Here is a 15,892-nt window from a genome sequence, read left to right as displayed (position 1 = left end):
CATCAGGGATCCAGGACCCAGGTGCATGGACTGTGGGTCCTGAGGTGATGAGCACACTCTAAGATGTAGTTACCAAAAGGAAAAATGTATCCAGTAGTGGTGGTGCTTCTCAAAGAGAAAATTCGGCAGACAGAAAGAAAGGAATATCATGGTTGCAAGAAAGTGCTAAGAACATGTTGACAAAAGAAAAGAAAAGAAAACAAACAAACAAACAAACAGAACCTATGAACAAATTGTGCTCAGGAACTGCCAGTGACATAATTGTAATAGAACTCCTTCTTTTTGCTTAGAAAACATGGAGAGCTGGCCCAGAGCCAAACACATGTGAACAAGCATGCCCTTGGGAATGGTATGGTCCTTGTGTCTACTTGGGGTACAGCTGACCAGAAAAGAAAATCCTTTAACAACTTTGCACTTTAAGCAGCACTTTGAGGTTTAGCTTCAGAAGGTTCAGTGAACCACTTGTGTTTTTATTTTATTTAAACAGAAATGCTCTTTCCAAACTCTAATTAAAATCTGCTTTTAAAACCAGGCTTCCATGTAGTGGGTGCAGCCATAAAATATTTGATCCTTTAATGTTTGGTGAGCCACCACTGCTGTTCAGAGACAGGAGGTTAATATGGAGAAAAACTGATCATTTCTTTCTGCCTGCTGGGAGGTATCTGAACTGCTGGACTGACTACCCCTGAAAGCCAACAGACATGGAAGAAAGCTATAGTTCTGACTTGATAGAATTCTTACAGTTATCAAATATTGTGACATTAATCTTTTCTAGGGATAAATAGAGTCCTTATGATATGATGCTCTTCAAACATGAAATAGACATTTCCATGTTAAATATTTTATTATATAGCATCCCTGAAAATGACTGGCATGATTAAGCAAAATTGGAGGGTTAATATCAGAAGTATCCAAGCCTTGTCATGGCACCTGGTCTTCTTAGCAACTCAAGAAGGCCAACAGTGTGATGGAAGAGAAAATCATGTAGAACAAAATGTTAGTTAGGTTTTTTTCTTTTGTTATTGTTTTTGAGCACTCTAGAAATTGTTTTAGCATCCTAGTGGACCGCAAACACACTGAAAGTTTGGAAGATGGAAGGTTATAGAAAAGATAAACTCGTAGGTAACTTTTATGCTTTCTATATAGCAGTATGTCTTCTTAATGAAGCCTCATCTTTTGCAGCTCTATTCCTTTCTCTTCTGCCCCATGATTGCTGTGTGTTTGTGTGTGTGTGTGTTGTATGTTTGTATGTGTATATGTGTGTGTATGCGTTTGTGTATTTGTGTGTGTGCATATGTGTGTATATATGTAAGTGTGTATATGTGTGTGTATGTGTGTGTGTATGTATGTGTGTGTGTGTATGCATGTGTGTATATGTTTCATAGTCAAGTGTGATGCATTCTAAAGTCCTAGAGTTTCTACTGAAGTTAGGACAACATCAGTGCTTATTAATCTGTTATAAGTAAAAAAAAAAAAAAAAAAAAAAAAAAAAAAAAAAAAAAAAAAAAACTATTCTCCTTACTCCAGTAGCAAAAAAGACCCAATTAAGTTTTCAACCTTAAGATCAAATAGAGCCCTTTGGCTAAATCCATCAGGAATATTTTGTTCCTTAAAATTTTACAAGAAAGTAACTATGCCCATCCAGTCTCCTGTTGCCTATGGCAGTCATGGTAGTGTAACAGAAGAATTGAGTCACAACTAAGATAATACAATCCCAGAAAATACTTTATTAATAGCCCTTCACAGAAAGTTTGCTCCAATTCATAACTCCACACCCCAACATGAGCTTAATAGTTGTCTAGTTTTGTAATGTTATCAGTGAGTTTCACACAAGATTATAAAGTATCTTATCATGCATAAAAATAATAATTTCTCCTAAATCCTGATCTCAAGGTTTACCTTAGAAAACAACAACCTGTATACACTGGAAAGAAATGTTAGAGCTGTGGTTTGAAAAAAAAATATGTTTATATCTTCATGTAATTACTTAGTTCCTAGATGGCTAGTGTTGCTTGCAATGGTTATAGAAACTTTCAAGACAAAGTGATTGACTAGCTGTAGAGTTGGTGGTTCTTATACCCTTGCCCCATTTCCTTTCTGTCTTTCCTTCCTGGTAGCTGTTTCCTGTCCCATCAAGGTGTGAAAAGAAAAGGTATTCAATTTGCTCATCTTTGCCCATCATTGAATTGCTTGCTTACATTGTCTTGCTATTGTAGACTATATTTCATTAAACTATAAGAAAAACTAAACACTTCTCCCAGTTGCTTCTTGGTCATTATTTGGTCCCAGAAACAGAAAAAAATCACTAATTGACTGAGTGTTAAAGTGGTGACTGCTATTTTGCACTGTTTCCTTTCTGTCTCAGAAAATGTAATTTTTCTCAATACACCAGTGATTTGAAGTTCAAAGACTGATATGTGATGTCTATCCATACTCTCAAAGGGCAGTTATATTGTATACTATGAACCTGCATACAATATCTTTCTCTTTTAACATTTTTTTCCCTGAAATCGTTGATGTTGTTAAAGGTCTGCCCTTATATTCAACTGCAACCATGCATATTTCCTAGCTGAATGGAATAACATTTTTGTTTAGAATGTTCTTTAGCAGTTTCTAAAAGCATCCTGGCTCATAGATGAATGTGTAATTCTTCCTTTTTCCTCTTGGTATAGGAAATAATTGGTGGGTATTTATCAATTAATATCTGCCTTTCCTGATTTTCATAGAAATAGCAATCTAACCACAGGACATGTCTCTTAAATCTCCTTTGAGATTTTGTATGATCTTATGGCTAGATTCTGCTTAATTGATCATCAAGGGAATTGATATGATCAGCTTCTAAGCTCTCACTATCTGGGAGGTATACTTGATGGTCAGATCATTTTTCTCTGGCCTGTTGTTAGGAATGAAAGTGCAATAATGAGAAAATATATTCTATGGATATTTAGAATAAAATGGTTTCTAGATACCCAACAAATTATATATATAAAACAGAAGTATGCATATGTCTTCTTGAATTCCTTTATTTTGAGTCTCTTTTCCAGAATAAACACCTATTTCATAAAAGAAAGCCAGTACCAATGCACAGTGGATAGTCAAGTAGCCGAAAAAAACTGTTTGCCAAATCACTATAAGAAAATTTATATTTTATAATTTAAATTTTAGTATATGCTAGGATTTTATCTTATAACAGTATATATTTTACAAAATGATCAGTTCAATAAATGATAAGAAAAGAAGAAATTCCTTTCACTCTGAAGCAGTAACATTAGAAAAAGTTCTAGAATTTGGGACATATTCCTTAGGGACTTGGTTCTTTGTGTGTTAATACCTGATTAAGTGTTTTCCCTTTCATCATTTATGCTTAGCCTTTTCAATGAAGGCTAGAAAAGCCAATGACAGGGCAATAGATGGACTAGAGCATGACTTCTGCAAACCAGGGGAGGCAGAAGAAAGGGAAAAGATAGGTGTCACCAGGAAGGGGTCTGGAGAAACATCAAGTCAGAACACATCTGAATCTCGGAAAGACAAACCAATAGAAAAATGCAAGTATCTCCATGATTTTGACTGGGAGATATCCAGAATAACCTCAAGGATTAATCTAGAATTATAATGCCTAGTTGTACTTTATTGAAAATAAATCTTGGCTCCTCTGTGTAGTTTCTTGGGAAATTATAGAGCTAGAATAAAGAAAAATACCACTCTATTAATTTACTGCATATATTTATATTAAGATTTAAATTACAAAGCTTTTCACCATGTTCCTAATCATTAAAATATTCCACCCCTTCTTACACACTAATCACCAGCAAAGAACATACTCCATCCTTTTCTTCGGAATGAAAAACTAATGCCTAGAGAGAACCAACACTTTGATAAGTATTGCTGAATCAATGAAAGACCAATAAATCCAAGAAGAGAGGATGTGACTCACTGTACTGTAGCTATTACAGTGGTAAGAAATGATGTCTAGATATATAAGAGAGATGCCCTGGCAGTTTGTGGTTGGCTTGTGACCTCCACAAAGAGGTTTGTGTTTAAAGGGATTTGGAAGGACCAAAGTGCCTTAAGGGCCAGACACAATATGGAAACAGATTGAAAGAGCTGAGTGTTTAGTCAGGCAAGCATGTAGTGCATGATTTCATTTTTTTTATGTGGGAGATTTTGGTTATATACTTCAGGAATAGCATTTACTCATTTGTAGGCTGTGTTCATTTCCTCTGTTCTATGCAGTGATATGAAAAACTTCATACCTCTTCTTCTTCATTCTTAGTCCCTCTGTCTGTTAAGACTCTCATGATATATTATTATAGCTCAGGCTGTTAATAACAGAATTTAATTTCTCACAGATGTGGGGATAAAAGTCTTAGATGCGCACTCATGTGAGAATTTTTTTGGACACATCTCTCTTCTGTCACTCACTGGAGTTCCTCTAGTCATTTGGCACTTGGTCTCAGGGAAAACTGGGATTCATGGCTCTGATGCACAAATAATTTCAGAAAAAAAAAACAGCACAAAGTAGAAGCATATCTTAAAATATTTTAATATGGATACTAAGCACAAAGGTTATCAGAAAGAAGTGCTGAGAAGGAAAGATAAAAACCACAGCCAAGAGCACAGATGTTGGCTTCAGTTAGAGCAGTAACCTATCCTCATCTTTATGATTAGCAAATCTTTGATCTTAAAGTGATTCTCTTGAAACAGTTGCTAGGAAACCTTAATGAAATAAAAGAATGTTTTCAGAGGAGTACCTCACAGAATCATAATTGATAAAGTAAAGTTCTTATTCAGAAGAATTCAAGGAGGAAGGATATTTTTATTGTAAACAAAGTTAATAGTGTTGTTTTAGGTCCCAGTAAATGTCTGGAGAATTGAACAGGCTCTACACAAGACCTTAAGTTGGAGTAATTAATGCTTTATCATAAAATACCTGCATGAAAACAGGATGTTAATTCTATGTTGGTAATGTTAATTCTATGTTGGTAGTTGCTACAGCAAATGTTGTTAATTTTTCTGGCAGTATTACTTCTGTGATAAAGGTACTTCATTTAGATTCTAAAGTGAGAGGTTACTTCTCTTTCCCATTCTCAATTGCCATGTTGTTCTGTCCTATCTCTCTCAAATTTACATTTTTTTATGATTTAAATGAAAAGTATCTTTTTTCCTTACAACTTTATTTTGAAAAACCAGAGATACATGTACAGATTATAAAAAATTGTGTAAAGATATATAAATATATTTTTATCAGTACTTTCTTTTTTAATGGTTTGATAGTATGCATTGAAATCTTACTATTTACAAAGATCATAAAGCACATATAAAACAAAACGTAATGTGGAAATAGTCAAAGTTTTCTTGGTTTGTAAAGATTAAACAATGATTTTTAACTACCAAAAATTTCCACAAGGCTATCTTCTTAGCTCTTGAGATATTAATGATTTAAGCTCTAGGTGTACCCCACTCCAAGAGGGTGCTATACACTTATTAAAAAGTAGCTCTGCATGAGGTCATGTGTAGTGATAAATATTAAAAAGTGGTTAACATTTTATCCTGTGTTAGTGATGGCTCCCATATGGCCACATGGCATGAAGGGGTATCACTATTGCAGTAGCACCATGCTGCCTCTAAGAACTCAGGTGTGGTTCACTCCACCCACCCCTACTGCTTCTGTCCTGGGTGGCCTAAGACCACCCCAGCATGTTGTTTTCATTCACTTTTCTCCATTGCCTGGTAAAAACATGGCTCCATAATCATTAACTTATCAAACAGGTTTATATGTTAAATACGTAATTCACAATCCCTCTACATAACAAAAAAGCTTACAACCAATTGAAAAGGCTATAACCTGCCCACCTAGATCATATAAATTGACTCATAGAAGCCTTTAGAAATAATCATAACCTTATCTATCTAGAGATGTGCCAAGAGAAACATTCACATCTGCTTCCATTTTGCTTTCATTTGAATCTCCTGATTTCTCCTCCTCATCTGCTTTTTCAACTTAGTCCCTGCTGCACTCTCTCCTGTCCAATCATATATCACCTTGACATCAACCTACAGTCATGCATTTGAAGAATTGGTATCCAGTTGGTGGCGGTGTTTATGGAGGTTACTTAGAATATGATCCCTTACTTAAAGAAGGTGCATTCCAGATTTTATACTGTCTGCTAGGGCTCTTAAATCCCTGTGTGACTGTTAGCTTTCTACCATCTGAGGAAGCAACAATCTCTACTATGCAACATATTTTAAAATCTTAGAGATTTCACAGGTTGATCATTGACAGAAATACTGCTGTATTTTCTACCCCCATGATAATTTTGTTTAATAATAGTTGTTATTGGCATAACTCGTTTATATAAAATATATATTACAATATGTATCAATGTTTGATCTTGCAAACATTCCCCCAGGAAGCAAACACTACCTCAAGAGTGATGCTCAGCATTACAACTTCCTTGAAAACAAATTTACATCCATTTATATTCCTATTTTTCTGGTAACAGCTTCAAGTTTACATTACTTAAAAAAAAAAAAAAAAAAAAAAAAAAAAAAAAAAAAAAAACTGTGTGGGGGCAAAATGGCGGTGTGCAAAGAATACTTGAAGAAGAAGAAATTATAATTGTTGACCTTCTTTGCTTTCATCGATACATATAAAGTAGACAATGTAATTTTGTTTTATGTTTTTTTTATTTTCCATTAAAATGATAGATTTTATTACATCATATTTCTGCTGCAAATTAGCTAAATGGCTGTTATCACACTGTATCACTAGTGTGGCCCAGCTGCTTTTGTTTTTATTGCCCTATTCTTCTGCCTCCGGGTAATTGCCTTTGAGACCTCAAATGCATTCTACTATGTAAAAACCTTTTCTTTACTGTTTCATGTTTTGAAGTATATATCCTCAGAGTTTGTATTGTTTTCTCATATTTATTTGTCCACAATGACCATATTATAATCAGTTTTAGGTTTTCCCATATAGGCCTTAGGGAACATATCCAAAGGCCCCCCGAATGAACTCTTTATCTTTCTGAGCCCAAAAGGAATTTAGCACACTGGCAGGAGTTTGGGGCTGTGTGAAAGCTGTGAGTGATGAGACCAGCTCCTGCCTTTGCATTCATTAACTGCTGGTCGCCACAGAATAATTGGCTGGGAATATTGGTTAACACGTCAAGTGAAAATGTATGTGACGGTGCCTGTCTCCAATTGTCCCAAGAGAACATCTGTCCACTTATCAAATCTGCTGAACAATTTGGCTTTCGTCTATGTGACTGGCAGCCTGTCCCTCTGAGGCCCTTTGCCACAAAGCAAAGTGTATAGAAGTCTGGGTTTGAGTTGTGTTGGCAGGTTTTGTTCAAACACTTGGAGAGTAATTTTACAAAATTTGTCTGATGGTAATTTTAGCCCTTTGTTTTCATGAAAGTCAATGGGGGAGGCAGTACTACAGGATCTCTGTGTATCAAAATTGCTTTGTGAAGTGGCTCTTGGTGCATATTTAGTTTACTTTGGTGAATGTGTGCTAAGTTTCTGCAAATAAGATGCTTGGCCCATTCTTTAGATTAAAATCTGCTGCTTTTCAAAGGGATAGAAATAATTAAAATAAAGATTCAATCGTATATAGTATACCCTAGAGACTCTTCTGAGATAAAAGATCATTATTGTTTCTGTGAGGAAGAAAAGGAGACATACAGTAAGACAGACCCAAAGACAGGGAAAAGCCCACCAAAATAGTTAATACTTTTTTTTGACAAATATAGTTGTCAGACCAGACAACTTTAGTAAAACCTTGAGTTCTCTGCTTTGCAGCCAAAAGTCCAGTGTTGCTGGTTTTTTGTGTGCATATAATGAACTGTGAGTGAATATGCATTTGAGAATTATGCCTATAAGGAATTATGGATAAGTTAACTGCATTTCCAAACCTTTATATAAAACCAAATTCACTGGCACCAGTAGAAGAGAGAGTGGGGGAGAAGCCTTGAACACTTGGGCACAAAGGTAAACTTCCTGAACAAAACACAAGTGCTCTAAAATCAACAATCAACAAATGGGACCTCATAAAATTACGAAGCTTTTGTAAGGTAGAGGACACTGTCAATAGGACAATACAACAACCAACAGAATGAGAAAAGATCTTCCTAATCCTACATCTAATAGAGGGCTAATATCCAATATATATAAATAAGTAAAGAAGTTAGCCACCAGAGAAACCCATTAAAGTGGGGTACAGAGCTAAAAAAAATCTCAACTGAGGAATATCAAATGATTGAGAAACCCCAAAGAAGTGTTCAACATCCTCAGTCATGAGGAAATACAAATCAAAACAACCCTGTGATTCCACGTCACAGAAGTCAGAATAGCTAAGTTCAGAACCTCAGGAGACAGCAGATGCTGAAAGAATGTGAAGAATGAAAAACACTTTTTCATCGTTGGTGGGACTGAAAGATGGTACAACCACTCTGGGAATAGGTCTGGAGTTTCCTCAGAAACTTGGACTTAGTGCTACCAAAGGACCCAGCTATACCACTCCTGGATATACACCCAAAATATGCTCCAACATATAAAGACACATGTTCCACTACATTCATAGCAGCCTGATTTATATAGTCAGATGCTGGAAATAATTCTTCAAAAGTGGAATGGATACAGAAAATGTGGTAGAGTTACACAAGGAAGTATTAAACTATTAAAATCAATACCTTCATGAAATACTTAGGCAAATATATGGACTTAAAGAATATCACTCTGAGTGTGATAACCTTGTCACAAAAGAACACATATGGTATGTACTCACTGATTCGTGGATATTAGCCCAAAAGTTCGGAATACCAAAGATACAGACTACATAAAGCTTAAAAACAAGGAAGACCGAAATGTGAATGCTTCAGTCCTTCTTAGAGGGTGGAACAAGATACTTAAGAGAGATATAGTATGGAAGGGTCTTGGGCGTTAGAGAGAAGAGGGAGGGGAGAGGAAAACAGGATCAGGTATGAGAAGAGACAGGGATGATATACAGAGGGTCAGGAATTTCAACTGATGAATGTAGCAATGGGATAAAGGGAATTGGGGTTAGCCTCCAGGAAGTTCCAGATGCCATGAAATAAAGATGCCAGGACACAATGAAAGCCCAGGATAAATCCTGACCCCCTAACAGGTAAACTAGAAAACCCCTAGAAGGTAGATTAGAGCCAAAAATGTAGGATAGCAGGTTCAGTGACTCTGTTTCAGGAACTGGCTGACAATAAAGAATTCATGGTCTTAACGTCAGGGTGACTCTGTTTTAGAAACTGACAAACCATAAAAACATAAAAATTAAATAACACATCATAAACAATCTTGAGAAACAGGATGTTTCTCTCGAGATTCTTCACTGGTAATATTCACCTTATAGGCATTCTGAGAAACCAGGTATTTCCCTTATGATTCTTCACTGGTATTTTTGGTATTCTCCAGTGATGTACTCCCTCCCTCCTGGGTTGTGGTTTTCTTCCTTTAAAACCTCCTTCTTATAGCCTCTCAGGGTCAGACTCCTCTACTCCTGCATGAGATATGAGTCTCGACCCCAGTGCACTGGTTAATAATAATAATAATAATAATAATAATAATAATAATAATAATAATAATAATAATAATAAAAACCTTGTGTAATTGCAGCAACGATGGTCTCTCATGAGTTCTTGGGGGTATGTGTTATCCCAACACTTGACTGAGGGTCTCCCCTCTGGAGGAGTCTTTCATTTGGGGGCTCAGTCCAGGATTTGCGACTACCCTTGTCTCTGAAGACCCACTTGGAGGTGAGATACTGTCTGTGTCTTTGTAATTGTCTGTGTCTTTGTAATTCTGTACTGACTAAATTCCGTTTCTGTACTTTTGGTTCTGCAGTTGCTTGAGAGTTCTGGTTCTAGTTTTGCAGTTGCTTGCGTCTCAGGAAGAGGAGAGGAGTGTGAGTATTGGTAGACATGCCAGGGGCTCATCAACTGTGTTGCTTTGGGAGATGTCCCAAGAAGTCTTAAGGATCCCAGGGACACCTGGATGATTCCTGTCTGGGTGCCGGTAAGGGTACAGTAGTTCTCCTGGATTGGAGAAGCTGTATGCCCTCCCAGCCATCTGTATTTCTGGAGTGGTTTTGTCTGTCTAGGTGGAGACAGGCATCTGTTACTCTTTGTCTGTGTGTCTTAGGTTTCTGTTTTGTGTTACTTGTGACTGATGGTGAGACAAACTTTGATGACTCCTCTGAGTTTGACTGAAGTAAATGATAGAACACACAATTTGTCAGTTAAGATTAAAAAAGGACTATGGCAGACTTTTTGCTCCTTGAAGTGGCTGACATTTGGCTTCCAGAGAACCTTTGACTTACATTACTGTCTGGCAATATTTAGTTCACAATCCCCACCTTGAGTCCAGTCCTGGGTGCACAAACAGAAGCCAAGCTCCCGAGCTCTTGCTCTCTGAGTCAGAACACAAACCAAAACCTGAAGCTCCAAAGCCTGAGAGTTTGCCTGAGAACCAGCCTTCATCTCCTCCTAAAATCTATCCGGAGATTGAGGAGCCTTCCATATGGCCAAGTCCTCCACCACGTCAGGGCTGGACCAGCTGTTAGGAACAGAAGATAAAGAGTGCAGAGTCCAGGAAGACCTGACTCGACCGTGGCACTGCCACTCCATGCCATTGGGCCCCCGGTAGACCCACCTAACATTCAACCTCTTCAACCCCTTCAGTATTGGCCATTTTTCTCTGCAGACCTTTATAAATGGAAAACTAATCACCCTTTCTTTTCTGAAAACCCAGCCAGCATGAAGGCATTAGTGGAGTCTTTGATGTTTTTCTATCAACCCACCTAGGATGATTGTCAGTAGCCTTTACAAGTCCTCTTTACTACTGAAAGAAAAGAAAGCATACTGTCAAACCTTTAAAAAGATCAAGTACCGACTATTCATATAGATTTATGTAAAAATTATTTTAAAATCTGAAAAAAGTACTGACAAAAATGTATTGTATAATTTTACCCAAAAAATGCTTGAAATCTGTACATTTATCTTTGTTTTGTAAAATAAAGATGTTAAAAAAGAAAAAAAAAATACCCATAGAAACCCTTAGAAATAATAACAAACTCATCAAGCTAGAAAAAAAAAAAAAAAAAAAAGAAAAGAAAAGAAAAGAAAGGATCCTATAGGAGGCCTGAAAAAAAAAAAGTCCCCAGAGCAAATGGGGCACCAACCAATCTTCTGAATGTAATAGATGCCAGGTTCCCCCTTAACTGGCCTGATTGGGACTTGAATATAGCACCAGGTAAGGAGTGGCTGACACTCTATTGCCAGGCTCTTGTGACAGGTCTCAGAGTGGCTGCTAGGTGCCCCACTAATTTGGCTAAGGTAAGAGTGGTTCTTCAGGGACCTGTTGAACTGCTGTCTGTGTTTCTTGAACGTTTAATGGAGGCTTGCAGGCATTATACTCCCTTTGACCCAACCTCTGAAGGTCAACAGGCAGCAGTGGCTATGGCCTTTATGGGGCAGTCAGCATCAAATATTAAGAAAAAGTTACAATGGCTAAAGGGGTTGCAAAACTATACCTTGCAGGATTTGGTGAAGTAGGCAGAGAAACTGTTTCATAAGCAGGAGAGTGAGGAAGAGAAGCAAGAAAGAAAGAATCAGGGGACAGAGGAAAGAGAGGACCAGAGGGATAGTAGACAAGAAAGGAATTTGTAGGATTTTGGCCACAGAAGTGAAGGGTCAGGGAGTTAGGAATCAAATCTGGCACTAGGAGGGAGCCTCTCAACAAAGATCAATGTGCTTACTATAAAGAATAAGGCCACTGGGACAAGGAATGCCCCAACAAGAAGAAAAGGGGATCCCAGCCACAGAACCCCTGACCTGTGGCCCCAAATTTGAATATTTATGGACTGCCCGAAGATCTGTGGATCTTGGAGTGGGCTGGGTATCCCACTTATTCATAGTAATGCCAGACTGTCCCTGCACCCTGTTGGGGAGAGACCTACTGACTAAGATGGGGCACAGATTCACTTCCACTCTGATGGACCACAGGTTAGAGGGCCAGAAGTGCAGCCTGTGTAGGTTCCAACCATCCGGTTGGAGGATGGGTACCAACTCTAAACAGCCTGCCTCAGATTAGATGGATTGGTGGCTGCAGGCATATTTACAGGTCTGGGCAGAGACTGTAGGAATGAGGGATGCTAAGAACCAGCCCCTGCCCATATGGATCTGAAAGTATAGGCTAGTGGTACCTCAGTACCCCATGTCAAAGGAGGCATGAGACAGGATCAAGACATACATCATCCAGGTACTCAAACTTGGGGTTCTGTGTAAGTCTCAGTCAGCCTGAAGCGTGCCTCTTCTACTGGTGCAGAAACATGGAACCAACAACTGCTGGACAGTTCAAGATCTCTGAGAGGTAAACAAATGGGAGGCCGAACTCCACCTCATGGTACTTAACCCCTATAACCTGTTGACTCATTGCCCCACCCAGAACCTTGTATACAGTACTGGACTTGAAGAAAATGCATCAATGGACTCATCTAAACATAGACAAACTTGTAAAGACTGTCTTGAGGTCAAATTCTTTTGTGCTAGATTTGAGTAGATAACTGTGTGCCATGCCAAAAGCAAATGTATGTACAAGGCTGGGAGGAGAGAAGATAGACCTGAGGTTTACTGAGAAGTGGATTTTACAGAAACTAAGCCAGGGAGATATAGGTATAAGTATCTATTAGTCTTTATAGATACCTTTTCTGGGCAAGTGGAAGCTTCCCCACAAAAAGAGAAATGGCGTCAGCGGTTATAGCTAAGAAGATTCCGGAAGAGATCTTCCATAGGTTTGGCACTGCTAAGGTAATTTGATCAGACAATGGGTCTTGTATTGCCCAGGTAAGTCAGATATTAGCTTGTATATTGGGGACAAATTGGAAATTACATTGAGCTTATGACCCCAGAGCTCAGGTCAGGTAGAAAGGATAAATAGAATCCTAAAAGAGACTCTAACAAAATTGGCCTTAGAGACCTGAGGGAAAGACTGAACAGCCCTCCTTCCCTTTGCCCTCTTCCAAGTACGGAATAGCCCTGGAACATTTAAACTCACCCCCTAGGAAATTCTGTTGGCAGAGGCACACCGCTCACTGAGTCAGGAGGAGTGCATGATCCTGATGCTGTTCTTTCTAAACCCCTGTTTGCCCACCTAAAAGCCCTAGAGGTAGTGAGACATGAAACCTGGAAACAACTGAAGGAGGCTTTCAAAACTGGGAGTTTGGAAGTACCCCACCAGGTTCAGGTCAGAGACACTGTCCTGGTCCGACATTATCGAGTGAAAAACCTAGAACCTCACTGGAACTCTTACCATGGTTACAGCTGAAGGCATGTCAGCTGGGATTCATGCATCCCACGTCAAAAGAGCACACTAGAGCCATCCTAAAATGAATGGAAATTGGAAAAGACTGCTGATCCTCTGAAGTTGAGTCTGCACCGCAGGTGTCTCACTGGTAGTGGGCAAAAAAACCCATACCCCTCAAAAACTGACTTAGCAAGTTTTCTCACAGACTGGGGAGGTGATATGGTCCACCTCCAAAGTGACCCCGCCATACACATAGTGGCCTACGCTCACTCCTGATTTCTGTCGGCTGGTAGCTGGGCTGGACTCCTGGGACATTCCTGACACAGATCTTTAGAATATGCCTCTAGAAGTCCCTAAAAGATTTTCACCCAGAGGCAAGTTTGGGTGTGTGAATCCAGAGACAAGGTGCCACTTGGAGAGACTAGGATTTTTTATTTGCCGATGAGATGGCCAAGCCTGGGCCACCACTTGATGTTGTGGAGGCTTAGAAAGTTTACTTAATCCTTTTGGTTTTGCCTCTCCTCTGGACCCCCTTATTATGAAGGCATTGGAGTTTCTGGGACCTTTAATAACACCATGACACCTGTGTCTGGAACAGTAAATACAAGTTAACCCTTACAGAGGTCTCAGGGACAGGCATAGGGAACCCACCAGCTGCTGATAGACATCTTTGTAATGAGACCCTTAAGAGCCCACAGATATCTACTAACAGATTCTTGGTAACCAAACTTGATAAATGGTGGGCATGTGGTTTGGGATTAACCACTTGTATAGTCACTTCTGTCTTTGATGATACAAAGACTATTGAATACTATTGTATACTCATACACCTGGTCCCTCAGGTTTATTATCACTCTGCCAGAACTCTTGAAAATGAATTTGATAAGCACCCGAGACATTTCTGTAGGGAACCCATTTCATTGACCTTAGCAGTCATATTGAGACTTGGAGTAGCCACAGGTCTGGGACCAGGCACAGCAGCACTAATGCAGACCCCTCAATATTTTCACTCATTGAGATCCACAATAGATAAAGATTTGTGAACCCTAGATCAATTCGTATCTAAGCTTGAAGAATCACTGACCTCCCTCTCAAAGGTGCTCTTGCAAAACAGAAAGGGACTAGACTTGGTGTTCCTTAAATATGGAGGGCTATGTGCTGCCTTAAAAGAAGAATGTTGCTTTTACATACATCATTTAGTAGTCTATGAGTAAGCTTAGAGAAAGACTAGACAAAAGAAAAAGAAACAGAGAAGAACAACAAGGATGGTTTGAGAAATGGTTTAACAGATCCCCATGACTGACCACTTTAATCTCCTCATTAGTAGGGCCTCTTTTAATTTTGCTTTTGCTTATTAAATTTGGAACATCCATCCTTAATAAGTTAGTAGCTTTTATTAGAGAAAGAGTGAGCACTGTACAGATTTTGATGTTGTGCTAATAATATAGCACCTTACAAGGTCAAGAAAATCAATATTATGAAGATACTGGGAGCTAGTTCTATAATTAGAACTAGGCACTAGAAGAAGTGGGGAATGAAAGACCAAGATAAATCCTGACCCCCTAACAGGTAAACTAGAAGCCCCCTAGCAGGTACAGTAGAGCCAAAAATGTAGGATAGCAGGTTCAGTGACTCTGTTTCAGGAACTGGCTGACCATAAAGAATTTATGGTCCTGAGGTCAGGGTGACTCTGTTATAGAAACTGACTGACTATAAAAATATAAAAGTTAAATAACACATCATAAACAATCTTGAGAAATCGGATGTTCCTCTTGAGATTCTTCACTGGTAATATTCACCTTATAGGCAATCTTGAGAAACCAGGTATTTCCCATATGATTCTTCACTGGTATTTTTGGTATTCTCCAGTGCTGTACTCCCTCCCCCCTGGGTTGTGGTTTTCTTCCTTTAAAACACCCTTCTCCCAGCCACTCATGGTCAGACTCCTCTACTACTGCCTGGGATATGAGTCTCGACCCCAGTGCACTGGTTAATAAAAAACCTCATGTAATTGCAGCAAGGACGGTTTCTCGTGAGTTCTTGGGGTCTCTTGTTATTCTGAGACTTGACTGAGGGTCTCCCCTCTGTGGGGTCTTTCAACAACAAGGATGCAATTAACTGAAATGCCCAACAAAAGAGAGTAAGAATATGTAGAGACCATACACAGTGGTTAGGCAAGGCCCAGTTGGGGTAAGGAGCCACCCTCCACTCTCAAAATTTTAACCCAGATGTGCTCCTGTCTAAAGAAAATAGAGGGACAAAGAATGGAGCAGGGACTAAAGGAAAAGCCAAAAGGAGACTGCCCTACCTGGGAATCCATCTCATATGCAACCACCAAACCCAGTCACTATTGCTAATGCCAAGAAGTGCATGCTGACAGGAGCCCGATTTGGATGTCTTCTGAGAGGGTCTGCCAAAGCCTTACTAATACAAATGAGATGCTTGCAGTTAATCATCATCAGACTGAGCATGGGAACCCCAATGAAGCAATTAGAGAAAATATTGAAAGAGGTGAAAGTGTTTGCCACCCCATTGGAAGAACAACAATAGTAACCCA

The sequence above is a fragment of the Micromys minutus genome, assembly GCF_963924665.1.
Source record: "Micromys minutus genome assembly, chromosome: 1".
Taxonomy (NCBI): Eukaryota; Metazoa; Chordata; class Mammalia; order Rodentia; family Muridae; genus Micromys; species Micromys minutus.
The sequence above is the reverse complement of the archived record's forward strand: the minus strand, read 5'-3'. Positions refer to the sequence as shown.